The sequence below is a fragment of the Camelus bactrianus genome, chromosome 2 (assembly GCF_048773025.1).
Source record: "Camelus bactrianus isolate YW-2024 breed Bactrian camel chromosome 2, ASM4877302v1, whole genome shotgun sequence".
NCBI lineage: Eukaryota > Metazoa > Chordata > Mammalia > Artiodactyla > Camelidae > Camelus > Camelus bactrianus.
In genome coordinates, this window is record NC_133540.1 from 31,712,320 (window position 1) to 31,738,814 (window position 26,495).

A 26,495-nucleotide genomic window follows, 5' to 3' on the forward strand; every position below is an offset into this window, starting at 1 on the left:
GCGCGTTGCTTATCTTGGACGTGGTGTGAACACTGAATGAATAGGGGAGGAAATTATAGCTATTTAACAACTGTTTGCAAAGGTTCCAAGGTTCTTGGGAGGGAGCAGGAAGTATTAATTTAAAAATAGTTCCCAAAGCCAAAAAGAAGAGAGAAGAAAAAAGCATCTTATTTCTTAATCTGTTTGGATTACCTCTAAGGAGATGAGTAATGAATGTAAGTCAGGATTAGTACACAGGAAGGGTTCCTAAGAGACCGTCTAGACTCTGGGCTATCTTTCTCTTTCACCGAACTCCTCCTATTTTTTTAGAGAGAAAATTCGCTGCTGTATTCTTAAGTACTTTGAAGGAAAGAGAATTAAGAAACTGAATAATCAATCCAACATCTAATAAAAACTTCATCATCAAAAACCAAAAAAAATTTTTTAAACTTCTTTAATTGCAGTTGTGTTTTCTTAGGACCTATAGATCCAGTCACTTTACATCTTTCATTTGTATAGTTTGTTTTTCTGCGTATTTAATAAAATTTGGTCAAAATCATATTTAACTCTAACACATTGGAAAATCACTACCCTTTGCCTTAAAATTTCAAGTTGTATGTTAATTTAACTATGGTGTTTCTCTAAGTCAGCAACAGAGATATCTTTATTATCACTGACACATTTTAAACTACTATTGGGAAAAACTTCCTAGTAAAATTGTTTAATGTCTTATATATATCTTTTATAAATTTATGAAAAGTTCAAACATAGAAGCTAAGATGAAGAGTTCATACATTCAGCTAAGATGACCCTGTAAAGAAAGGATAAATCCTCTATTTTTCTCCCCAACTCCAGTGGTACATAAAGAAAGGAAAATAGTTTTAAAAAAGAAATTTGTGTATGCAACTCCTATAAGTAATATAAATGAGTGCATGCTTAGCATGCATGAGGTCCTGGGTTCAATCCCTGGCACCTTCTCTGAAAATAAATAAGAAAATCTAATTACCTACCCCTGCCAAAAAAAAAAATTATATATATATATATATATATATATATATATACATGAAAATATTACAGACCCTGGTGAGCAATTAGAAAAATCTCCTTATACTTCAATACTGGGATTGAAAACCAGCTGCATTTCCTTTTTCTTACAACAGCCACACTACAGAGGATGGCTGCTCACCTCACTGCACTTCAGCACTTTGGGGACAGTGGAATTTGTCACCGCCGCTTGGTTCTTTGCATCACGCTGTTTTGGAAGCCATTTTCTGCTGTTGTAGGAAATCACATTTCTCTTGAGGGGTATTTTTGCATGGCTGTGGAATGGATGGGACCTCCTTACCAAAAGGCCCACTTTTTTCCTTGACTGCCATGTCTCCACTGAGGCAGAGCACGCAGCCTTTCCCTGGGACTCTTATTTGGGTCTCTTCCAAATATTTGGAATTTTAAAAAAAGTCTAGTTGTGTTAGTTTCCGGTGTACAACATAGTGATTCAGTTATATATATGTATATGTATATATATATTCTTTTTCATTATAAGTTATTACAAGAAATTGAATATAGTTCCCTGTGTTATACATACAGTAGGTCCTTGTTGTTTATCTATTTTGTACATAGTAGTTTGTAACTGCTAATCCCAAACTCATTTATCCCTCCCCCACCTGCCCCTTTGGTAACCATAAGTTTGTTTTCTATGTCTGTGAGTCTGTTTCTGTTTTATAAATAAATTCATTTGTGTCCTTTTTTTTTAAGATTCCACGTATAAGTAATGTATTTGTCTTTCTCTGTCTGACTTACTTCACTTAGTATGACAATCTCCAAGTCCATCCAAGTTGCTGCAAATGGCATTATTTCATCCTTTTTTATGGCTTAGTAGTGTTCTAGTACACACACACACACACCCCATCTTCTTTATCTGATCATCTGTCCATGGACATTTAGGTTGTTTTCATAACTTGGCCTTTGTTACTAGTGCTGCTCTGAACACTGGGAGCATGTCGAATAGGTCTGGAATTTATCTGCTGCTCCTCTTCCCCCCTGTTCCATCTCCGTGCGTTGCAGTTTCTCCCCTTGATGAAAGCTTTATGTACCTGACACACAAATATTAAAATTGTTTGACAACTTACTACTTAAAATGCTCATCTATCTGGAAATAGCTCTGTAAATTTTGGTATACATTTGTTGAAGAGTATGCAACCAATAAAATAGAGAGTTTTCAGTGACTTGGAAAAAATGCTTATTTTAACTTGCCTATTCAGTGAGAAAAGCAAGATGTCAAATTGTATATACACTATTACCAGCACTAAGTAAAAAACAAACAAACAACAAACAAACAAACTCTGCTTCTTTCTTTAGAAAATTTATGTGTAGAAAAAGTCTGAAAGAAAGTTACTAGGCCATGGCTGATAAACAGAGGTAACACTGTTGGCAATTTCTTTTTTTTTCCACTTTAACTGTTTTCAAATCAAAAGTTAGAAATCACAAATTTCTAACCTCTGTCAGATACCCATTTGCTTTTCCATAACTTGAAAGAACAGTTCCTCATTCTATAAGTGATGTTGGCCATTGGGAGAAATAGAGAAGAAAAAAAGGTATATAAATAAAAGTAATATTTAATTCACCTAATTTTATTAGAAGTGTACGGACTCATACATATTTAATGAATAACAAAATGACTGAAAAAGTTCAGTAGAAATCTTACTTTAATTTCACTTTCTAATTCTGTCTCTAACAACAGGAAATACAGTTTTAAATAAAGCCCTTTAAGGTAAATATTTAAAAAAAAAGTTGTTGAAGACTTTAATCTGATATGGTTTACTAGTGATCATCAAACCTTAATCCAGGATAAATTCTTCAGTTCAGAGATGTAGCAGTTGAGACTCAGAAAGCTGAGTGATTTGTGGTGTGGAGCAACAGCGCTGGGTCTAGAATATCCATCTCCAGCCTGCCGTTAGAGCTCCCCTCCACCATGACTGTGCCTCCCAGGAACCAAATTAAATTCCAAGTCTTCTTTGGTCTGGAACAGTTTTAGTTTTGCGTTGCTGTTTCATCTGACATGCAAAGTATAAAAGCCAAAGAATATGAGAAGAACAGCTTTCCATGTGTCTGCTCTGCCAAAACTAATACGCATTGGCAAATGGAACCACCAGAGCAATTTAGGAGTCTTCAGTCGTGGGGCAAGGCCCTCTTTCCAACGTGAATCACTTGAACAGCATGCTTGCAGACAGTGACCCAAGGAATAGGGCATGACTTGGGAAGGGGTATTTCCAAAAATGCAAATATCCACACATGGCTAATAAAGAGACCTTGTGGGACATTGCTCCCCTTCTAGCTTTTGCACTGCTTTCCCCCTTCGGCGCTAAGGAAGGGGGTGGGCATGTATTCCTGCTTCCATCTTTGTTTGTGTTCTTCACACCGTTTAGAGGGCAGCTCTGTTTATTACTACTTCAAATTTTTTTCTTCTTCCTGCAGGACCATTATGTTGGCTAGTTGAAAAAAAATTGCATTTTCTGTCTCTTTAGGAAATGGAGAGTAAGAGGAGTATTTATTGAGGGAAACAGGACATTGCTTTGGGTCTGGCAGTTTTTGGGGAGACTGCTCAGCCTTGGGACTTGTGCCATTGATGCTAAGGCTATGCCAGTGGTTCTAAGGGTGTATATTTCCATGTTACTGTCTTAAACAATGCTCTCTGCCTTTCTGCCCTCATGGAGGCTTTGTAAATGAAAATAAAGTGGAGTATTTATTTCTGTATCACCTTTAAGAACATTTGAAAACTTAATAAACTTAGAAAAGTGCTTTGCAGATCTGTTGTATTACATACTTCTCATAACACCCCATTGGGAGTATGTATCATTTTTCATATTTTAAAGATTAGACAAAAACTAGATTGCAGCTAAAAAATTGGCAGTACAGCATGGTCTTCTCATGGCCTGTGATCTCAAATTCCGTGTCCTTTTCCTATACCCTCTGTGATTTCAGGCCCCTCTGCACCATTCCATTTACAGGGTAAAAATTCTCTGTAACTGTTGCACTTTGTGTAACAAGGCTCTTTTGTAATTATACTTCATTGCTTGTGTGAGTCACGCTAATCTGCATCTTTCTCAGGGAGGGAAGGGGTCATGGGCAATAATAACTTTAGAATTTTCTCTTGAGATAGTGTTTTTTTGGTAGATTCGGTTCATTTTGCTATGTTGAAAGCCTGGAAATAATTTTAAAATGGTGGTTGAATTCAAATAGTGGTTTTTATTGGCAATATCTGTCTTGATTCGATTCAGTTTTTTAAAACGTGCATGCGTGAGCACACACTTAGTAATACAGAACAGTGGCGTTTTAAACTCAGGTTTTCTATTTGCCTGCTTAGGTGATTCTTCGGCCATCAGGAAGGAGGGTACTAGCACTGAAGGAAAGTTCTGTGCTGGTTCATTAGCAGTGTTCACAGGTTGCTGTTGTTGATAGTGTTCTTTAGACTGTGATGTGAATCAGTAATTGCTGGATGTTTCATCGTGATACTGTTTTTTAACTGAGATATAGTTGATGTATAATGTTACATGTTATAGGTGAACAATATGGTGATTCACGTTTTCAAAGGTTACACTCCATTTATAGTTATTATAAAACATTGGCCGTATTTCCTGTGTTGTACAGTATATCCTCAGAGCTTATTTACTTTGCACTTGATACTTTGTAACTCCTAATCCCTGTCTTGCCCCTGTCCCTTTTCCTCTCCCCACTAGTAAGCGCTAGTTTGTTCTCTATATCTGTATCCTGTGTTTTTTTTTTTTTTACCCTAACTCTATGAAACTGGCACAAATCAAGAAGTATGGGACTGTTTGTCCATCTTCTACTATACTACTCTTCAACACCATTAAAAAAATGCCTTTGCTCATTCAAAAAATATTTATGGAGAACCTAGTGTAAAATCTGGGCACAGAAGGGTGAGTGACTTACCCAAGATCTCATGGCTAGTGAGTGCTATGATCAGGACTTAAGTGAAATCTGTTTAGTTACAAAGCCAAGCACTTAACTGCTAAGCCAGTGTAATATGTGCTCTGTGTGTGTGTGTGTGTGTGTGTGTGTGTGTGTGTGTGTGTGTGTATGAGTGAGGGAGGGGGAGAGAGGGAGAAAGAAAGATTAAAAGAACACATAAGACACAAACTTCCTGTCCCATTCCTTTCTAAGGACGGCGTGTTGGAAGTCCTGCTGTTTTCTGTATGAGCTCTGTGCTACCTAGACATGTATCTTCATTATTCCCTAATGCCAAGAAAATATGGCTTGGTAGCATTTCAATGGGAGAACATAGATGTATAAGTGAGAATAATCATTTTTTTTTGAAAAAGAGACATTTTCTTAGTGACTTTTATTTTCTGACTTTTGATGGATATTTTAATCTTCAAATTTTTAGAAAACTTGAAGGGTACGGGATTAAAAATAACTTCTTTTATACTTGAAAAATATTGGAAATGCACTTCAACAACACGGAGCAATCTTTCTCCTCTGCAGAGACCTTAGTGCTAGTGTTATGGGAAGGAGGTTATATGACAGGTGAACATACTCAGTTACTGCCCTAAATCTGCTTGATTCAGAACAAAAGGAAGAAGATTGGCCCTAAACCAGTGGGACCCTTAGTGTGATCCACAGACTGGTACTGCCAGCCAGACTGCTTGTGAGAAGTTTGTGACCAGACACAATAACTGAGAGTGTTTAACTTTTTGCACAACTGAAGAAAAACTTGGCGGTGTAATTTTATGTCTGTTTAATTTAATGATAAAAACAATGGCATTTGTATTTTCTCTGTCTTTTGTTTTTCTTTTTTATTTCTTCCTTTATTGAGTTATAATTGACAAATGAAACTGTATCTATTTAAAGTGTACAGTGATGATTTGACATATGTGTGCATTTTGAAGGTCACCATAATCAGGTTAAGTAACATACCCATTACCTCATATAGTTTTTTTTTTTTTGATACTGAAAACACTTAAGATCTACTCTCTTAGCAAATTTCAAGTATACAAGATAATATTAACTATAGTCACGATGCTGTACATTAGATTCCCCAGAACTTACTCATCTTATAACTTAAGGCTTGTATCGTTTGATGAGTATCTCCCTGTCTCCCTCACCCCTGAGTGCCTGGTAACCACCATTCTACTCTGTGAGTTTGACTTTTTAAAATTTTTAAGATTCCACACATAAGTGAGATCATACAGTATTAGTCTTTTCTCTGGCTTCTTTCTCTCAGCATAATGTCCTCTAGGTTCATCCATGGTATTGCAGATGGCAGGATTTCTCTTTTCTCATGGCTGAATAATACTCCGTTGTTGTATGTTATCTTTCCATCATCTGTCTATCTTACATCTTTCTTATCCATCCAGTGGATACTTAGGTTGTTTTCATATCTTGGCTATTGTGGCAAATAAACATAGGTGTTTTTATTTATTTCTCTGGTAATTCATCTCCATTTTATTTTTCAAAAATGTCTGCCTATTTTGGATTGAAAATTAAAAAAAAAACAAAACTGGTCTTGCACCACAGATAGTTTTAGAACGCTGTGCTAAATCACAGTCGTGTCAGGTTTGTTACTGAACTGAAAAAGATGTTTTTAAAAAGCACATTGAGTATGAAATACTGGATTGCAATATGTAAATTACAGCATTAGATACTTTTCAACCTTTGGTCAACTAGGTGAATAGAATTTAAAGGATTCTGGAGATTTGCAATCACATGGGGGCCATTTTTGCTTAATTTCAAGTGAGAAATTTTGCCAAAAATCTGGGAGAGGTCAAGTCCTGCTAACTAGCCTAATAGTCGAATATCTTAACAAGGACATCATGAGGGTATCTTTCCTCAGTCTCTCATACAAGGAATTACTGTATAACTATTCATTCAATGACTGTTGAGCACCCAGAGTCATTCCCTGCATATTACGAAATGTTTCAAGAATACTAGCAGGGGTTGTCTGTATATGTACAGACATTCTTAGAGATGATTTAAATCCAAGCCCTTTGAGTTCCTTGAGTAACCCTGGCCTACTGAGCACATTTGCAGAATGTTCTAAGCTGACCGGACTTCAGCTGTGCTTTATCTGTTTTCCTGACCTCCTTATCTTTCACCCCAGTTTCCCCTGCTCCTACTTTTGGAATGGACCCAGAAGATAGCAAGTGGGACAGGACAGTGGGAATCACAGAAGAGCACAGAAGCCGACCCCAGGACACAGCTGCAGAGGTGGCCTCCACCGCAGACGTCATTGGCTTTGGTGAGTAGGCACGTAGACATGGTGGGTGTGAGACCTCTGAGGACACACAGGCCTGCGTGAACACCAGTGTCATTTTAGCATGAAGTTAACAACATATGTGTAACATTGAAATCCAGTAATCCAGACCTTCATCCTCAATCAGCCAGTTTGATTCTCTGGAAGGAGAGAGCAAGAGCACAACTGAAATTCCTGCTAGAATCGTATTTGGTAAACATAACCTCCGACATTCTGCATGATCTGCATGATCTTTTAGGAGTTCTAAAGTCATAGAGTGCCTTTATTAAATAACACAATCTTTTCTTTTTGTTTTGACTTCTTTTCATTTTCTTTATCTTGATTTATCACTAATAGGTTTGTTGTTGTCATAAAAGAGAAAGTTTCCATCATAGATGTCATTTGTGATGCCAGGTTGTAAAACAGTCTGCTTTCCTGATGGATGTCCAGATAGGACTGGAGGAGGGAAGCCGAATCATTCAATCTCTGTCAGCAATTAGGCTGGACCCATAAACAAGAACACATGTTGAGACCGAGGAACTGACTCGAACAGCTAGGAACTTCTTTACCAAGGTTTACTGAGTCCCGATTTTCCTCCCCGTGGTGTGCATGGGAGAAGTTGGGGAGGTCAAGAGAACATAAGCACGAGTCAGAGGGAGACGTGTAAAATAAACAGCAACATCTGGCAAATGACTTCCTCCCATGTACAGGGGAAGGACTCTTACTCAGGGTGGTGAATGTGAAATGTTTTTCTTGGCAGCATGTTAGCTTAGTGTTCATCAGATCTGGGAATGGGGTTCGCTTAGGTTTCTATTTCTCTTGCTGATGGTGTGGCCCTTAAGATCTGATGTTCACAACAGCAACCATCCATTTGGCCATTCTTCAGAATAATTAGATTTAACTTTGAAGTGTTTTCAAAAGAGATTTAAACATTAAAGACCTTATAATTCTTCATTATCTAAGCTTTTGTTTATCTTTTTAGTGAACTGTGTTATTTACATTGGAGAGGTCTAGCACTGCATTTTTCTTTGCTCAGTAGCAGAAAGAACATCACATTCTAACAATTCAGTATATCACTTCAAGCATACCAATATGGCAGAAGCCTCTGTAATCTATTAATGCATAGCTATTCACATTAAATGATTAATAAGAAATTTAGCCTTTAGTAACTTAACATGTACTATTCTCTATCTCATCACTGACTTTCAGGCCTTTTCTTACCAAAATAGACATAATTTTATTGTTTTCAGAGACTAAAAAAAGAAAAACATGCATATTATATATCAATAAAATAAAACAAAAGTTTGTAAAGTAGAAAACTTCGTAGTTTTTTTTTTTTTTTACCCAGACCACATCAGGTGACAATTTCATGACGGTGTAACTCAGAAATAAAGTATTAAACAATTACTATTTTCATATGACAATCATTATTTTAAAATTAATATAAAGATAGCAAAACTTTACAATTCAATTTACTATTGCAGGAGTTCTGAAATCTATTGCCTCTCAGTGCAGTAGGCTGAGAGGTGTTTTCTCTGTTGTGGGGAAGAGAGTGGGAGGATTGTGCATTTCTCTGAGGGGACAGCAGATAGATGTCCAATTAATTCCCCATCTTGCTGCTCTTTCCTGCCCCCATTTCTCAATCACTGACATTTATGAAAAGCAGATGGAAGCCAAGTGATTCACACATGGACTAATTCTACTTTATGTTATGGGAAACGTGGATGCCCTGGCTTCAGGATTTTTATGACGAAGTTTTTTTAGGTGCAGTCCAGTCACATAGTGAAACCATCTGTTTTTCTGAAGCTGCTTGTGCTTCTTGACCCAGGACTCTCAGAGAGGCTCAGAGACTTCAGGTGGGGAACAGTGTCCATGACCTACAGGGAGAAGGGTAAAATTCTGGGGGTCCCCACCTGGGAGAGATGGCTCAGCTATTCCCTATGAGTGCAAAAACCTGTCACAGACTCAGACCCTTAAATGTGCCACCTCTACCCCATGTTTTAGGAAAAAAAGCAGTGTAAAGACTGTACAATATACCTTTTTCAAGTGGTTATAGTGGCATTTAGAGAGGAGAGAGGCTATCTCTACTTGGTGACGTTTGACGCAAGAAGTAACATTTGAGTTAGCGATGAGGTTGGTGGTAAACCTATGAAGAGGAAATCATGTTCAACAGTCGTTAACTTTTAAAAATGATGAGGTGTCCTGTGCTCCTGACTCTGTGGCTCTTTCTGGAGCCCTAGACCCACACGACCACTGGCCACGCCATGTCCCTCCTCAGGTGTAGCACAAATGTGGCCCTTTAGAACAGAAAGTAGCTCAAGGAAGTTTATTACAGAGATCCAGGACTCTAATTAACCCCAGAGGGAGAAATGCAACCATAAGAAGGCAAGGGAGCCGAGGTTTGGTTCGCAGTCTGGGACTTTGTGCCTTGTCTCTGCTGCTCGTTTGCACTAGTGGATGCAGTGTCTCTGTGACCAAACTCTGGTTTGGCTGTTCGTTGCTTGAAAGCCAATAATTCAAGAGGCAAGTGTTGGTAGAAAGGAAAAGGGCTTTAACCAGAAAAGCTGGTAATATGGGGAGATGGTGGACTTCTGTCCAGAGACCAACTCTGCAGATTCTGCTCAGCCATGATCATTTTTAAAAGGAAAAATGAGGGTAAGAATCTCAGTGAATCATCGAGGCAGGAGGTTGGATTCTGCATCCTTCTCCATTGCGGGACAGTCTGGCTGACTCTCTTCAGAAGTTCCCTTGGCCTTGTGACCTGCCTGCAGGATTGCTAAGGAGGCTTCTGAGGGTGGAAAACTAATAAAAGAATCAACAGATTAAATAAGGCGGGGTTTGCATTCAGGAGAGCATAATTCAGGAGTTAGTTTCAATTGCTTAGTGATCTCATTCCTATAATGAGGTTCTTTTAAGGTTAGAGGGGGACAGAATGGGTGAACAGGAAAGGGACAAAAGAGACATTTTCATCTCTGCACTGCAGTGAATGTGGAAGTCCATGGCACCCCCATTGCTCACATAAATACTTAATTTTTATTTATGCGTTTAATGTAAGTCATTCTTCCCCTCATTGAGACTGTCAGGTTTCAGATCTTTGTGTTCTTCCAGGTAGGGACTTACCTCCTTATGGAGAGTATGTACTTTTCTCTTGCCTCTGAGAAATGTCCTTTTTTTCCCCTTGGATCTTGCATCCCTGTTCAAGAATCCAGTTCTGCACACGTGAGTCCTTTCCTGAATAGCCGGTAGACACTAATGTTGCATTTCTAATGCCAGTCTTGTGGACTCTTGCCCAAGATTTGCATTATATTTTTTACCTGCCTGCCCCTTTCTACTCTCTCTACCACTGACTCCACCTGCTTGAACACATTGTCTTTTAGAGCCTGACTTAGGAAACACCCTCCCTCCCATGTGTTGCTCTTACTTTCAGAGTACTGCCAACACTCTGATGCTAGATGTGGGTGGGCAGTTCCGATGGCAAGCAATTCTCTGGGATTCCAGCTGAGTATCCTACAATTTAACTCAGTTCTGACACTATCTACACAAAGATAGCATCAGATCCCACAGGTCCAGGGCAACCTTGAGAGTGTCCCCCACTTCAGATGCCAATAACAAGTAGTCAGTCCCCAGGTTACCCAGTTCTGTTCAGCTGGGCTGCAGATGGGAGGTTTCCATGACCTTTGCCCCCTTGGATTCGATTATTTGCTTGAACAGCTCAGGGAGCTCAGGGAAACATGCTGAGCATTTTATGATACAATAAATGATACAGATGAACAGCCAGATGAAGAGATGCACAGGGCAAGATACGTGGGAAGGGGGGCGGAACTTCCATGCCCTCTCTGGGTGCACCGCTTCCCCAGCACCTCCACGTGTTCAGCAGCCCAGAAGCTCTCCAAATCTTGTACTTGTGGGATTTTTTTTGGAGGCTTCATCCCATAGCCATAGTCCATCACCAACTCCACTTCTAGCCCCCCGTGCCTTCTCTGGAGAATGGGAGGTGGGGCTGACAATTCAAAGCAGCTGTTCATGGCTTGGTCTTTCTGGTGACTAGCCCCCATCCAGGAGCTATCAAAGAGCCCACTCGACGTGACCTCATAAGAACAAGACAGTCCTGTCATGCAGGAAGTTCCAAGGGATTTAGGAATTTTGTGGCAGGAACCAAGATCAAAGACAAATTTCAGGGGGGAAAAAGATGCTCCTAGTACTCTTATCATTTAGAAAATTACAAGGATCTTAGGAGCTCTGTGCAGGAACTGGAGGGAGAGGCTGATACGTGTATTTTCTATTTCACAGACCCCTTACTGAATTATCCCCAAGCCGCAAGTTTTCTAGATACGCCTACAGTCCTTGATCTGATGCTTCCTGCCACCTGTATTTTTCTTTTAATGGTCTTTAAATACATTCTCCTATACTGTTGATATTTGGGTCTATGCCTCATCTCTGCTACAATATTATTTTTGAGAATAAAATATTTTATTTCCTTTAGAATATTTATCAAAAGTAGTTTAAAATTCAGTCTGCTACAATATTTAATGTAATATTTAGGGCCACTATGTGAGAAAAACCCTGTTATCTCCATTTTACAAGTGATAACATAGAAGCTTTCACAAAGGATATCATGCCTGATGCCAGTGACCCATTGGTGGTAGAAGAATGATTCAAACCTAGGTCTTCTCTCCTCTGTGTCACAGAGAAGGAGAACAGAGAGGCCCCACGGGCCAGACATTGACCTTATCACTGAGGACATGCAGTTTGTCTAGAAGCCTTTCTTGCAATGTGGAAAATTCTCATAATTGATGGATACTTAAGAGCTGCTTTGACAATTATGTTCAGCTTCTCAAAGTAATGGATTTCACTAAGATGAACACATAATTCTAGTTACCAAGGGAGTCTCCGCTCTTTATTTCTGTTCTTTCCTTTTATCTATTCAAAGAGGGATAAACTACCTAAATTTCAAATTGTCCCTGGGAGAATCTTTGTTACAAAAATATCCTGGGAAATGGTCATTATGACTTAGAGAACCCACATTTGGTGGGGAGGGGAGCGAATTTAGAGCTAATTTTCTAAGGAATCATTGTTTCTTATTGAAAGGTAAGTTCAAAAGTATCTCTTTATTATTTTTCATTTAATCTCATCCCAAATGGCCAATATTCAGTTCCCCACCATCTGCAGTTATCACAATGAGCCATTTTAACTGAAGATGGAGCATATATAACTAGTATATGTGAATGAAAGGGTACTCGAATAATGCATGTTGGTCTCTTTATAGCATCATCGTGGCTTTATATGCATTTAGGAAATTCATTTTTATTGTTCAATCTGTGACTGACCAACAATGTGCTCAAAACACAAAATTGCAAACTTATACTAGAAGATGGTAAAAGAGGCATGCTAGCTTTGGGTTTCTCAAAGGGAATTAAATTTGGATTTGTCAAGGGGGAAATTTACAGATTTGATAAGTCATGAAGAAGATTGTCATACAGTAAGAATTGAAACTGATTCTAATAAGGCAACCCAAAGGATATTAATTTAGGTACACAGCTACTATTGAAACAAATATGAATATAGAAGATAAGGTTGTATATTTGCAATCTCTTTCAGCTCTAAAAATGTCAATAACAGTAACAGATACTTGTGCAAAAGAGAGGGAGAAGGAAGAGCCAGGGAGACAGCAGGAAAGTCAGAAGAGTGAGCATCATTAGAGCCAAAGGAAAAGGGTGCTTTAAGGGGAAGAGACTGACTGACAGTCTTGAAGATAACGCAGCAAGGAAGACAAAGTCAAAAATCGTTAGAACTGTAAGACATCAGAGCTCTTAGTGTAGTTGTACTGGAGTGTCAGGGGTCATAGAGTGAGATGGACAGAGGAAATGTGTAAGTGGTAAGTAAATGGAATTAAGGATTAAAAAAATCTTTTGAGACTATTTTTGCAGAGGAGAAAAGATGTCCTAAAAGGAGATGAAAAAGAGATATATATTAAGAAAAGTTTTGATTACTTTTTAATGGAAAAAAACTTGAGCATGCTTAAAAGCCAATGACAAGGATTCATTTGACAGGGGAATTGAATATTAAAGAGGAAAAAAAGGTAATCAATAGCTCCTAAAGTTCCTGAGAAAGTGAAGAACATAGCATTTAAGGCAAAGTGGAAGAGTTGGTCTTATACAATGTCAAAGTCCTTCACTGTTGCAGGAAGGAAGGATGAGAATACTTGTAGGGAGATTTGTAGATTGGTCATGCGTAGCTGGGGAATTAGCAAGAATGTTACTGGAATATCATGGACCCCAGCATCTATTAGATAAGGAGGGAGGTTAGAAAGTTGTGGAAGAACGGTCACAGCAAGAAAACTAGAAGAAAAGAGGTTCTGACCAGAGAGTCGGGTGCTTAATCCAGTGCTTTTGGGACTGGAGCAATTCCAGATGATGACAGGGTTCCAGGTGGAACCCAGAAATATGTGCTGATGTGAAGCATTGGAGAATGTGATTGGAAACAAGTGGTTAAGAAGCTGAGAGGCCAGCTTCGTTCGACTGTCCCCATGGTTGTTGTAGTCCTCCTAAGAGATGACAATGCCTTGGAAAGAAGAAGTGGCAAAGGCTGGTGGATGAAAGAGAGTTGATGAAAGATTTGAAGCCTAGAGGGATAAGAAGTAGGAGAAAGTCATAGCGTTGGATGACATGGCCCCAACAGAACAGGGTGTTTTACTCAAAAAGGAGGACAGCAGCTGGGAAGAAGGAAGATGGCAACTTCATCTCCTGACTCTGATGTCCTTGGAGTGTGTAAGAAAAAGCAGTCATCTCTGCAGAAGTTTGCAGAGAAATTTGTATCTTTAGGGGAAAGCTGGGGTTTAGATATGGTAAGGAGATGGGGGAACATTTAGAGAAGATTAATAGAGATTTTGTTGATTTTGGAGCAGTAATTCTAGAGGGCAGAGTGGGAAAGTCTATGGGAGGGCAGCTCTGGGGAAGGAAATAGAGCTACTAGGGGCAAATGGTGTGTCAGAGCAGAGCTTCTCAAATTATAATGTGTATCCCAATGGCCCTGCTCAAGTGCAGATTGTTACTCAGTAAATCTGGGGTGAGGATTGAGATTCTGCAAGCTCATTTCTAACAAGCTCCTAGGTGATGTCAGTGTTTTTGCTCCCAGACAACTACTTTCTCAAAGTATCAGACAGCACATTTGTTCTATTTGGATGGAGGGTGTGCAGTTACTTTCGGTGGTGACTGAAGGAAATAGGGATACTATTAATTAACATTTATTAGACTTACTATATGCCAGAGACTCTTTTCATATGGGTTACATATATCAACTTACATAATCCTTCTAACAACCCTTTGAGGTAGATCCAATTATTACTCCCTTTTACAGGTGAGTAAACTGAGGCACACACTAAAGGGTGAACATCTGGTTATGATAGAGCCAGGATTTGAAGCTGGGCAAGGTTGACCAGAGCTGACATGCTTTGCTGTTTATGAGAGGCACAGAAGTTTAGTTTCAAGGGTCTATATGAGAAGAATGAGCCCTGGGACTAGTGACCAGAGGTCTTATCTCTCTTAGCAGGTGCTTCAGACATTTAAATCTAAAGACATAAACAGTCCTTTGTTACAAAAATTCTATCGCACAGGGTATCATCTGTTAGATAATTTGGAATTTACAATTTGGGAATTTGCAATGATTTGAAACTTCTATTTTCATAGATACGTGAACATAGCTCTAAATTTAAATGAGCATCTGTAAGATAAGTTACAACTACTCATGTACTAGTTAAATGCAATCATTTGCTTATTGATTCTCCCAGATCTTGCTCGTGTGTTAGAAATAGGATGGTGGCCAACCACCCCAGTTCTCCTATGCCCCACCATATTACACTTGGATAAAAATTCTTCTCTATTATTTGGCCATCTTTTAGTGACCATGCGTGGGGGCACTACTTGTAAAATCTTCCATACTTTGGTACTTGTAAAATCTTTCATAGCCTTCTCGAAGAGGTTGGAGGCACTCAGAAGGACTCTGGAAATGAAAATCCTACTATGACAACTGGAAGGTGAAATCTCCATCTCCATCAAGTTGGCAAGTCAGTCAGATTCTTTTGGCAAACTGGTAACATTCTTTCCAGTTCATCTTTCACTGGATTTCTTCCTAAGGGAATCTACAAAGAGAGTAAGGAATAGAAAGATCCTTTATCTTAATGAAAAAAAAAATTCAAGTTGTTTTTTCTTTGTCAAGACATTCACTCCTCTAGAAAGGTGATACTGCTTTAAGGCAAGGGATTCAAGTAGGGATTCAAACTCAGTGAAAGAGATCATCCTTTCCTTAATTCATACAATATTTAGCTAGAATTTTCTTATTGTAGGTCTTAAACCTAAAGATTTCAGAGCTCATATGTCATTATTAAATAATCTGGTGTCAGGTCTCTGCTAGAAAACAATTCATAGATTAAAAGAGTAGTGGCAGACATAGAAAACAAACTTATGGTTACCAGAGAGGGAAGGAGAGAGGAGGGATAAATTAGAAGTTTGGAATTTTCAAATCCTAACCACTATATATAAAATAGAGAGACAATAAGGTCCTACTATTTAGCACAGGGAACTATATTCAATGCCTTTTAATAGCCTATTATGATAAAGAATGTGAAAAAGAATCAATCTATCTATCTATCTATCTAAATCACTATGCTATACACTAGAAACTAACACAACATTGTAAATCAATTGTACTTCAAAAAAAAAAAAAAAAAAGAGCAGTGGCTCAAGAATTGTTAAATTCTTAAATGGTGTCTGTATTAAGTTTTAGATCTGTCACATTCCCAAAATCAAACTCTGGAAAGGGTAAGTGGAGTGAAAGATGAAAGTTAGGCAGAAAATTCTCCTTTGGAATGTAACTTCTTTCCCCAAGTTGGTAACACTCTATCTGGAGCAGAATATCAAACACCCCTGTAGGTTGTTTCCATGAATGGCAACTTCAGCCTTTAGAAATGCTTAATGCAATAACTATGTTTTTTTTAGAGATATTTTATTTATTTGTTATTGTATTAGTTGATTATTTTATTTTGTTGGGGTATTGGGGGAGGTAATTCGATTTTATTCATTTTTAGAGAAGGTACTGGGGACTGAACCCAGGCCCTTGTGCATGCTAAGCATGCAGCTCTACCACTTGAGCTATACCCTCCCAGAATAACTATATTTTAAGGGAAATAAAATAAATACTTTTGATGACCAGTGATAATATGTAAAGAGCGTGCAATTGTGTTAGTATCAATATTCAAACTAATGCTTTGTTTACTTAAAAGGATAGCTTGTTGTCTTTATTGAGCACAATTATCTTCTACTTTGGAACAATCCAATAGCTTATTCACTCATATCCCATTTTCCATTATACTCCCCTACAGTCCATGCTCCATACAGCAGCCACAGAACTTTAAAAAAACAAACAAGAAGGATATCAGATTCCATTGTTGTTTGTCCTAAAACTTTACAATGTTTCCTCTGTGCAGTTAGAAAAAAATCCAAGCTCCTTATGTGGTGCAACCCTTTATTAATTCTCTGCCTTTTCTCACACGACTGTCCCTTTGGTTGCATCGTGGCAGCCCTGACAACTGGCTTGGGCTAGCTCCCCTCTTGGGGTCACTGCATTTGTCCCCTTCCTGCTGCCTGGAATGCTCCTTCTCAGATCTTCATGTGTCTTTCGGAATTCTCAGATTGCTAGATTTTTGACAGTGCTTCAGTTTAGTGTAAACTAAGAGCCATGATCATTTAGTTTTCATTTTGCTGACATAATAATTCACTTTACAACAATGTTTAGTATTTTCAAGGAATCATAAAGAGTCCTAAAACTTTAATATTTTTATTTCTTTTAATAAGAATATATGCTTAAAATAATATCTATTATGCATTTCTATACCTTAGAAAATAGGATTTATAATGACAAATGAACCATTTCTTGGTGACACAGGGTCATGAGCATATGTAATTATTATTGTGGTCTGATACAAAAATGTTCTCTGAGACTACTGAGGATCTTTGCCCTTTCACTAAATTATCCCATGCTGCATTTTGAGTTCTAAGATCTGTTATTTTTTTAAATAGTTCTATTTTAAAAAAAACTATGCCTCTCTGTTAAGCTATGTCAGCTAATATATTTTATTGCTTTCAGTAATTCTCCCTAGCTCTATGCCCCTTTCTAGTTTTTTGCTTTTATTATGTTGTGTCTTAGAGAAATGGATTACTGAGCCAAATAAAATTGTGCCCAAAATAAGAGAAAGTGGCTCTGAGTCACTTTTAAGTGCATTTTTACAGATGCAGTGCATACAGATCAGTGCAAGAAGTTACTAATATGTAGTTTGGCTTTTTAGAAGTTTTTCAGAAGAGTTCTCCAATTTGATTTCTGGTTTTTGATTATTGGCTATTTCATGGCTATATAAGAGCTGGATAAGATCCATGTAACTATCACTGTTTTCATTTTTATTTATTTATTTTAAGTTTCTTGCAGTTTTTGGCCCTGTAAGCATCTTGTGATTCTGATCAAGATCGGCTTGTAAATTTTTAAACTTTGTTTATTTTCCAGCTTTATTGAGGTATAATTGATGTATAACATTGTGTAAGTTTAAGGGGTACAATGTGATGCTTTGATACACATAAAATTGTGAAATGTTTACCACAGTAAGGAAGGTTAACACATCCTTCACCCCACATAATTACCATGTTGTTACGGTAGAATATGAAAGCTTTACTCTCATAACAACTTCCAAGTATACAGTACAGTATTGTTGACTGTAGTCACCATGCTATGTGTTAGATTCCTGGGAATTACTCATCTTGTAACAGAAAGTTTATATCCTTTGACCAACATTTCCTCATTTCCCCGCTCCTCAGCCTCTGCCATATTTTTTATCCATCATCTTTATCCATTCTGCTGTTGATGAACACTTAGGTTGTTTCCATATCTTGGTTATTGTGAATAATGCTACATGTTCATCATTGTGAACACGGGGGTGCAGATATCCCTTTAAAATCCTGATTTCATTTTCTTTGGATATGTACCCAGAAGTGGGATTGCTGGATCACATAGTAGTTTTATTTTTAATTTTTTGAGAAGCTTCCTTACTCTTTGCCGTAATGACTGTACCATTTTACATTTCTACCATCAGTGTAGGAGGGTTCCCTTTTCTTCACATCCTTGCCCACATTTATCTCTCTCTCTTTTTTAATAATACGATTCTATCTCACTGTGATTTTGATCTAAATTTCCCTGATGATTAGTGAGGTCAAGCATCTTTTCATGTACTTGTTGGCCATTTGTATCTCTTTGGAAAAATGTCTGTTGAGGTCCTCTGCCCATTTTTCTAATCAGACTGTTTTTTTATTTTATTTATTTCTTTTGTTTTTGAGTTGTAAGAGTTCAAAGATATTTTATTTTATTTTATTATTTATTTAGGAGAGAAAATAATTCGGTTTTTTAAAATTTTTTAAAATTTTATTTTAATGGAGGTACTAGGGGTTGAACCCAGTACATGCATGCTAAGCACATGCTCTACCACAGACCTATATCCCCCCCACCAAATATATTTTAGATATTAACATCTTACCAGATATATAATTTGCAATATTTTCTGTGATTCTGTAGGTTGTCTTTTCCACCTTGTTGATGGTTTCTTTTGTTGTGTGGAAGCTTTTTAGTTAGGTGAAGTCTCAATTGTTGATTTTTGCTTTTGTTGCTTGTGCTTTTGGTGTCATATCCAAAATATCATCTCCAAGACTGATGTCAAGGAGCTTTCCCCTATGTTTTCTTGTAAGAGCTTTACAGTTTCAGATCTTATATTTAAGGCCTTAATCCATTTTTGGTGATTGGTTTAAGATAGGGGTCCAATTTTCATTCTTTTGCATGTGGATATCCATTTTTACCAACACTGTTCATTGAAAAGACTATTCTTTCCCTATTGAGTATTCTTAGCTCCCTTGTCAAATATTAGTTGACTATGTGGGTGTGGGCTTATTTCTGGGATCTAGATTGTTTCATTGGTCTATATGTCTATTCTTCTGCCAGGACCATACTGTTTTAATTACTACAGCTTTGCAATATAGTTTGAAATCAGGAAATGTGATACTTCTGGTTTTCTTCATTCTTAAGATTACTTTGCCTATTTGTGATTCCAAACAGAATTTAGGATTGTTTATTCTATTTCTTTGAAAAATGCTATTGGAATTTTGATAGGGATTGCATTAAATTTGTAGGTAGCTTTCAGTGGTATGGACATTTTAACAATTTTAACTCCTCTGATCCATGGACACAAAATATCTTTCTGTTTATTTGTGTCTTCTTCAGTTTCTTTCATCAGTGTCTTACAGTTTTCAGTGTAGATCTTTCATTTCCTTGGTTAAATTTATTTCTAAGTATTTTGTTCCTTTTGATCCTATTGTAAATGGGATTATTTTCTTTAATTATTTTTCAGATGGTTTATTTTTAGTGTATAGAAATGCAGCTAACTTTGAATTCGGTCATATAATACAACTTTATTTCAATACTACAGGTTTGACCACAATAATTAGTCATTCTTGGAAGAATTTCTATAAAAAAAAGTGTCAGTAAACTCTTTGGAATTTCAGATGGAAGTAGTTTATCAATTAATTGAAGTATTTGTGAAGTGTGCATCTGGTCACCAACTACTGCTCAACATCATATTCTGCCATGGGGTAAAATCTAAATACTGTCTTAGTATGTAGGCTGCAGACTATATTTTAAGCTTTTTTTTTTTTAAAACTGAAAACATGCTTTACTTATCTTAATTTACCTGTAATACACTAAGGGGTAAATCTGGTTATACACTTGATGTAATAGAAAGTAATGTGGACTAAATATCAAATGGTAGAAAAGCACTACAAACATTTTGTGGATATAATGAAAAAAATTAAAAAGTTAATTTTAAATTCTCTTAACTATGAAGCAGTAGGTTTATATGTTCACTTCTTGGTTTAAATTCATTATTAGGGTTGTAGTTAGACACAGTTGATGGCAGTACCTCAGTGCTTACTTCAGATTTCCTGAAAGATCATTCCTTCCAAAAAAATTTGCTGACAGGCTATAAACACAAAACAGCAGTCTTTGGAGGTTAAAGTTAGTTAAAAGAAACAGAAGAAATAAAGAATAAAGAAATGCAGCTTAAAAGTTTATTGATATATTAAGAAGGTTCTTTATCAGCTCTCCTAAGTAGTCTCTGAAGCCTTGTGAGTCAATCAAATGAACATCTAATTCTTTACTTTTAGCCAACATAAAATTATTTTTGGAAACTTTCCTGAAGAGTGTTTTTTTTTTGTTTTTTAAAGAATTGCTCATATTTCTTTCCTTCTGCATTTATTTAAGGAAGGGAGAGTGGCGGGTGAGGAGGAGAGAGATCAAGAGTTCGATGAGTTTCAGCTTAACCTTGTTATGCATTAGGTGGAGGGGCCATTCTCCATTGCACTTCCTGCTCTCAGTGACCTGGAGGCATTTCTCTGTCTAGCTATCATCCTATAACGACTCCTTTGCCAGGTCATTAAGATCCCCTGTAAGCCTCTGTGACGAGCTCTGCCTCTCAGGAACTCAAGATGAATAGTTGAGGGAGAGCTTGGGAATTCCTAGTTATCAAATTGATCTATGAGATCTATGAGAATTTTTCTTAATCTGCTGGTGTCGGGAATGCAGGGTAGGTGTAGAGTAATTCAAACTAACATAAACACATGCCCGTATACACATTTAAAATCCATTCTTTCCAGTTTTTCTCTTTCTTATCATATTTACCTAAGTGGTTAAATATCTCTATGAGATTTGTTTGTGTTAAAGAAAAATAAATTCAACTCAGTGTTAGACTCAGGCTGATCCTGTGGTTTGGAGTAATATTTCAGTTTGATTTGGATTGAGCTGATGTTACCCTAGCCTAAGGTGATTTTTCTATCAGATCTCTAGAAATCTTCCTAATTGACTGGAGTTGTCTTTAAATCAAGGACTTTCCTTTTCCACACCTAGACTTTATTAGTGGAGAGTCATGAATGGGTAGACATGATCTTTGAGGAAGCCACTGCATCCTTCTGGGCTTTGGTTACTCTCTCCTAAGGTAGCCAGGATTTGGTGATTGCTAAGGTCCCAGCTGTCTGGGTTTCATAAATGGCCATTGAAGATGCACTGTAAGCATCACACATTCATCATTAGGGTTTTCAACATGATGTATATGCTGCTTTTGTCTGTTAGCCTTTATCAGTCACAACACGTTAAAATAAATAAGGATGATCTCTGAGACGTATTTGCTTGGTAGAGGTCAGACACGGTTTAATAACTGCAAGAATGCCTCTGAAATCTCTGTCTTCTACTTAACACTGATATTGATATTTAAGATGAAAAAGAGAGGATATAGGGTATAGCTCAGTGGTAGAGGGTGTGCTTAGTATGCATGAGGTCCTGGGTTCAATCCCCAGTACCTCCATTAAAATAATAATAATAACAAATAAATAAACCTAGTTACCTACCCCCTCCAAAAAAGAGGGAGCAGGATGGCTATCAAGGGGATAATTGTTTGAAGTCAAGTGACACTGTTAGGTTAAAATCATAATGATTTTTATGATAATCATTATCACGTGCTAAGTGCCTCTCTTGTTCTCCTTAAAAAAAAAAAGATAGGCAGTATAGGCCAGAATCTAGGTGACTCGGCTAGCAACCTGGTGGTTTCTATGCTAAGCTGTGTGAGGTTTGGTTCAGTGAAGGGAGCACAAGGCTGGCTGTGTCAGCCAGAACACAAAAGGCATTGGAGAGGGGCTGAGGAGGGAGAGGAAGAGTTTAAAAAGTACAGCAACAAAAGAGAACAGACTTACCCTGTGCACTATGAAAAATACCTTGACGATAAGATAGGAAGTGGTGCCCATTATAAGCTGTCATAGGTAATCATTCTTAGTTTGGGGCTGATCCTACCAATGAGTCAAGAGCAAATATTCAAATAGAAGGTAATTATTCCAACAGGACTTTCAGATCCCTTATGTTCTATTAAGTAATCAAGAGGAAGCACATGGGGCCCAATAGACAAGTAAGGAGGGTACAGTTATTCTACTTTAATAGTAATGGACAGGAGCCTAGTGTGGGGAGAGTGGGGGGGGGTGTGGAGGGTAAATTAGCCATTTTGGGGGGATGGATTAACTCCTCTAGGCCCCTAGGGTGCCATCCAGTACATACATTTTTGTGCTAATTAACACCCCTGGGTACAAGTATTAATGCAGGCCAAGAGGGGAATGGTTTGCTCCCCAGGCATCAGGAACATAAGGCCCATTATTATTGTTTATAATAAAACACTGTGCTTGCCCATATCTTTGATCAAAGACTTTTTCTTCCTTTTCTTTCCAAAGCACCCTCATTAATCCTTGCACCATCACGGTATCATTCTCTCTACTTTTGAGAGGAAGGGACTAGCCCAGGGAGACAGCAACTTGCTCAGGCCATGGTGAGTCAAGGGTGGAAAAGGGACAAAAAAAAAAAAATCAGAATTCCTGGTTTTCCTTCTTGGGCTAAAAATATCTTAGCTGATGAGAAGATGTCAGGAACTGACTTCAGAATTCAGCAAATGCTTTTCTGTCTTTCACTCATCTCATTCTTGTCCACAGTACTTTCACTTGATAGAGATGTCCCAGGGAGTTTCTCCTTTCCTTGAGATGATTGAAGAGGGTCCTTGGTCCACTGTGCACTAGCGTTTTGTTTTGTTTTGGTGAAGTATTGCAAGCCTAGTCCTCTCGTGACATTTAAAAACTTTAAAAAAGTGATCTGACAATACATGCTACAGGAAAATCCACTTGTGAAATAGCCTTAAAAAGGAATCTGTTGTCTTAAGTATTTACTAAGACAGGGGTCCGTTTCAGCACTGGGGATAACTGAGTATCATGGTCACTGAGCACACAGACATGGGAGCACCCAAGACCCTGGGCTCCCACTGAGTAGGTAAACGACCTCTAATACATGTCCTTTGATGCCTTTTTCTCCCTATCGATCTTCAAGTTTTCCTCTCCAGTTTCCAAGCAGTCTTCAGTTCTTCAAATTATGAGATTTGTCTGAGAGCTGACATGTAGTTTAAAAATAGGAGACTATACCTTCCATGACAAATTGATCCATAGCAGACTCCCAGGGGAGGTGGAATTCACTGAGACAAATTTAGGTTTCCTGTCCTTACAGAAGCATTGAAACTTCAGGGAAGAGAGACTAATTCATCAGAGTTGGGTAATCAGGTATGATTGATAGAAGAATTATTTTTTGGACAGAAATACACTTCTCTTTTTCTTTTTCCTGTGTATGTTACTCCTGGGCTTTCATTTAACCCTGTGATATTATCAAATGGATTAAGAACATAGGCTTTGCAGTTCCTAAAACCTTATGTACCTTGGACATTTAGCTGCACTAAATCTCAGTTTTCTTTTCTGTAAAATGGGCTAATAATTCTACTTACCACATAGCAATAGAGAGAGAATGCATTTAAAGTGCTTCACACATGGCCTGACACATGGTAAGAAGTCAGGCAATATTGGATATTATATTATTAACTATCAGTACTCTTGACTTACAGATAAAATAATGAAGGTTTAAAAACACATTGAATAATGTTTGAGAGTGGCCACAAATTTTCAATGTTTTACCCAGTTCCTTTGCCAACTTGAAGTAACAAGAAGGTTCTAGCAGACCTGTGAAATCCCTCTTTCTCTGGTTTATCTTCAGGGATTGTCAAGTCTACAACTTTACTGCTCAGATCTTTCTTTCTTTCTTTCTTTCTTTAGATATTTTTAATCAAATTAGGAAAGTTCTCTTCTTTTTTTTTTTTTACATTTTTTTATCGAGTAATGGTCATTTTACAATGTTGTGTCAAATTCTAGTGTAGAGCACAATTTTTCAGTTATACATGAACATACATGTATTCATTGTCACATTTTTCGCTGTGAGCTACCACAAGATCTTGTCTATATTTCCCTGTGCTATACAGTATAATCTTGTTTATCTGTTCTGCATTTTAAAATCCCAGTCTGTCCCTTCCCACCCCCCTCCCCCTTGGCAACCACAAGTTTGTATTCTATGTCTATGAGTCTGTTTCTGTTTTATATTTATGTTTTGTTTTGTTTTTTTTTTTTAGATTCCTCGTATGAGTGATCTCATATGGTATTTTTCTTTCTCTTTCTGGCTTACTTCTCTTAGAATGACATTCTCCAGGAACATCCAAGTTGCTGCAAATGGAGTTATGTTGTCGGTTTTTGTGGCTGAATAGTATTTCATTGTATAAATATACCATATCTTCTTTATTCAGTCATCTGTTGTTGGACATTTAGGCTGTTTCCATGTCTTGGCTATTGTAAATAGTGCCGCTATGAACACTGGGGTGCAGGTGTCATTTTGAAGTAGGGTTCCTTCTGGATAAATGCCCAGGAGCAGGATTCCTGGGTCATATGGTAAGTCTATTTCTAGTCTTTTGAGGAATCTCCATACTGCTTTCCACAGTGGCTTTCCTTGCTTTCCTCTCTCACTCTTAATGATTTAAATGTCTTCTTTTACAATTTTGTGTTTTTTCTTTTTGTAATTCATGTCAGTTATCTCCTTTCCAGGTAGGAGTTTCTCATTTTTGTAGCTTCCTGCTTCTTTTCTATTTAGAGTAGACCTGTCAATATTTCTTTTAGCATGGGTTTAGTGTTGCTAAACTCTTTTAGTTTTTGCTTGTCTGTGAAGTTCTTTATCTCTCCTTCTATTCTATAGGATAGCCTTGCTGGATAGAGTATCCTAGGCTGCATCTTTTTTTCTTTCAGGACTTTGAATATATCTTGCCACTCCCTCTGGCCTGTAGTGTTTGTGTAGAGAAATCAGCTGAGAGACTTATGGGGGTTCCCTTGTAACTCAGTCTTTGTTTTTCTCATGATGTCTTTAGGATCATTTCTTTATCCTTGACTCTGGCCATCTTGATTATGATATGTCTTGGTATGGGTCTGTTTGGGTTCTTCCTGTTTGGGACCCTCTGAGCCTCCTGTACTTGGATATCTGATTCCTTTAGGTTTGGGAAGTTTTCAGTCATGATTTCTTCAAAGACCTTTTCAGTCCCCTTTGTTCTTTCTTCCGTTTCTGGAACCCCTATTATGTGTAGATTGGCATGCTTTATATTATCCCATAGGTCCCTTATATTGTTTTCATTGTTTTTTATTTGTTTTTCTCTCAGCTGTTCTGATTGGGTGCTTTCTGTTGTCCTCTCTTCTAGGTCACTTATTCGTTCCTCTGCATTATCTAGCCTGCTTTGTACAGCCTTTAGGTCAGCTCTCATCCCAACAAATGAGTTTACTAATTCTACTTGGTTCTTCTTTATAGTTTCTATTTCATTTTTGACATATTTTATATCTCTAAACACTATCTCTTTTAGTTCCTTCAGTACTTTGATCACTCCTTTTTTTGAAATCTTGATCTAGTAGGCCATCAATGTCTGTTTCCTTGATCATGCTTTCAGGGGATTTCTCTTGATCTTTTAATTGGGAGTGGTTCCTCTGCTTCTTCATATTGCTCATATCTCTCTGGCACTGTGGCCGCACCCTCAGAGATTCTGTATTCTGTAGGTCTAGGTTAAGGCCCGAGGATTTTCATCTAGGACAAGAACCCCTTCATATCCTCTTGCCCTTGGTTGTGCTGACTGAATAGACTTGGGACCACACATTGGGAAACGTTGGTGTTGACCAGCAGTCTATTTAGAGTGATCCCATTTTAAATTCAGAAGGTTCTCACCCAGAGTAAAAGCCTCATCAACACACACGGTTTGGTCTCTCCCAAAACGCCATATAAGGAACTTCAGCTTGCTTTCTAATGTGCTGTAAAATTTTAAATTAGCACCTCAGTTTTGGGCTGGCATTTTTGTGAACCACTGTGAAGCTGCCTTAATTCACAGACAAGAGGTGAGGGGCTGCCGCTGACTTGTGGACATGGTCCTGGGAAGGTTTCCAGAGACTGTGTCTATTCACATGGCTGGATTTGTCCCCTGGGCTTCAGCCCATTGTTTTAGCTAATTTTATTAAGCTTTAAAAATGAACTTTTACCCTAATTATCTTTTAGGTTTTTAATCATCTACTGAGATTTCTGTAAGTTTACCAGGGTTTCATTAAATGAAAATTTTCCTGATGAGCCTCACGTGAGACTGTTACATTTAAGGTCAAACTTCCTGTTTGCTTTGTAATAAAATACAACTAAAATGTGCACATGTTTAATTTTTCTCAAGTCCTCTTTCAGCTTCTTGGGTTTGACATTCCTTGGAGACCCACCA

General features: G+C 37.8%; 1 protein-coding gene across 1 annotated transcript in view; it reads left to right on the plus strand.

Moving 5' to 3' along the window:
• Positions 1-26,495, plus strand: part of TTC29 (tetratricopeptide repeat domain 29) — a 723,881-nt gene that overhangs the window by 209,902 nt on the left and 487,484 nt on the right. The window contains exon 6 of the mRNA XM_074377718.1: positions 7,097-7,234. The gene's annotated coding sequence lies outside the window, so the exon portion shown is untranslated. The remainder of the gene's footprint in view (positions 1-7,096; positions 7,235-26,495) is intronic.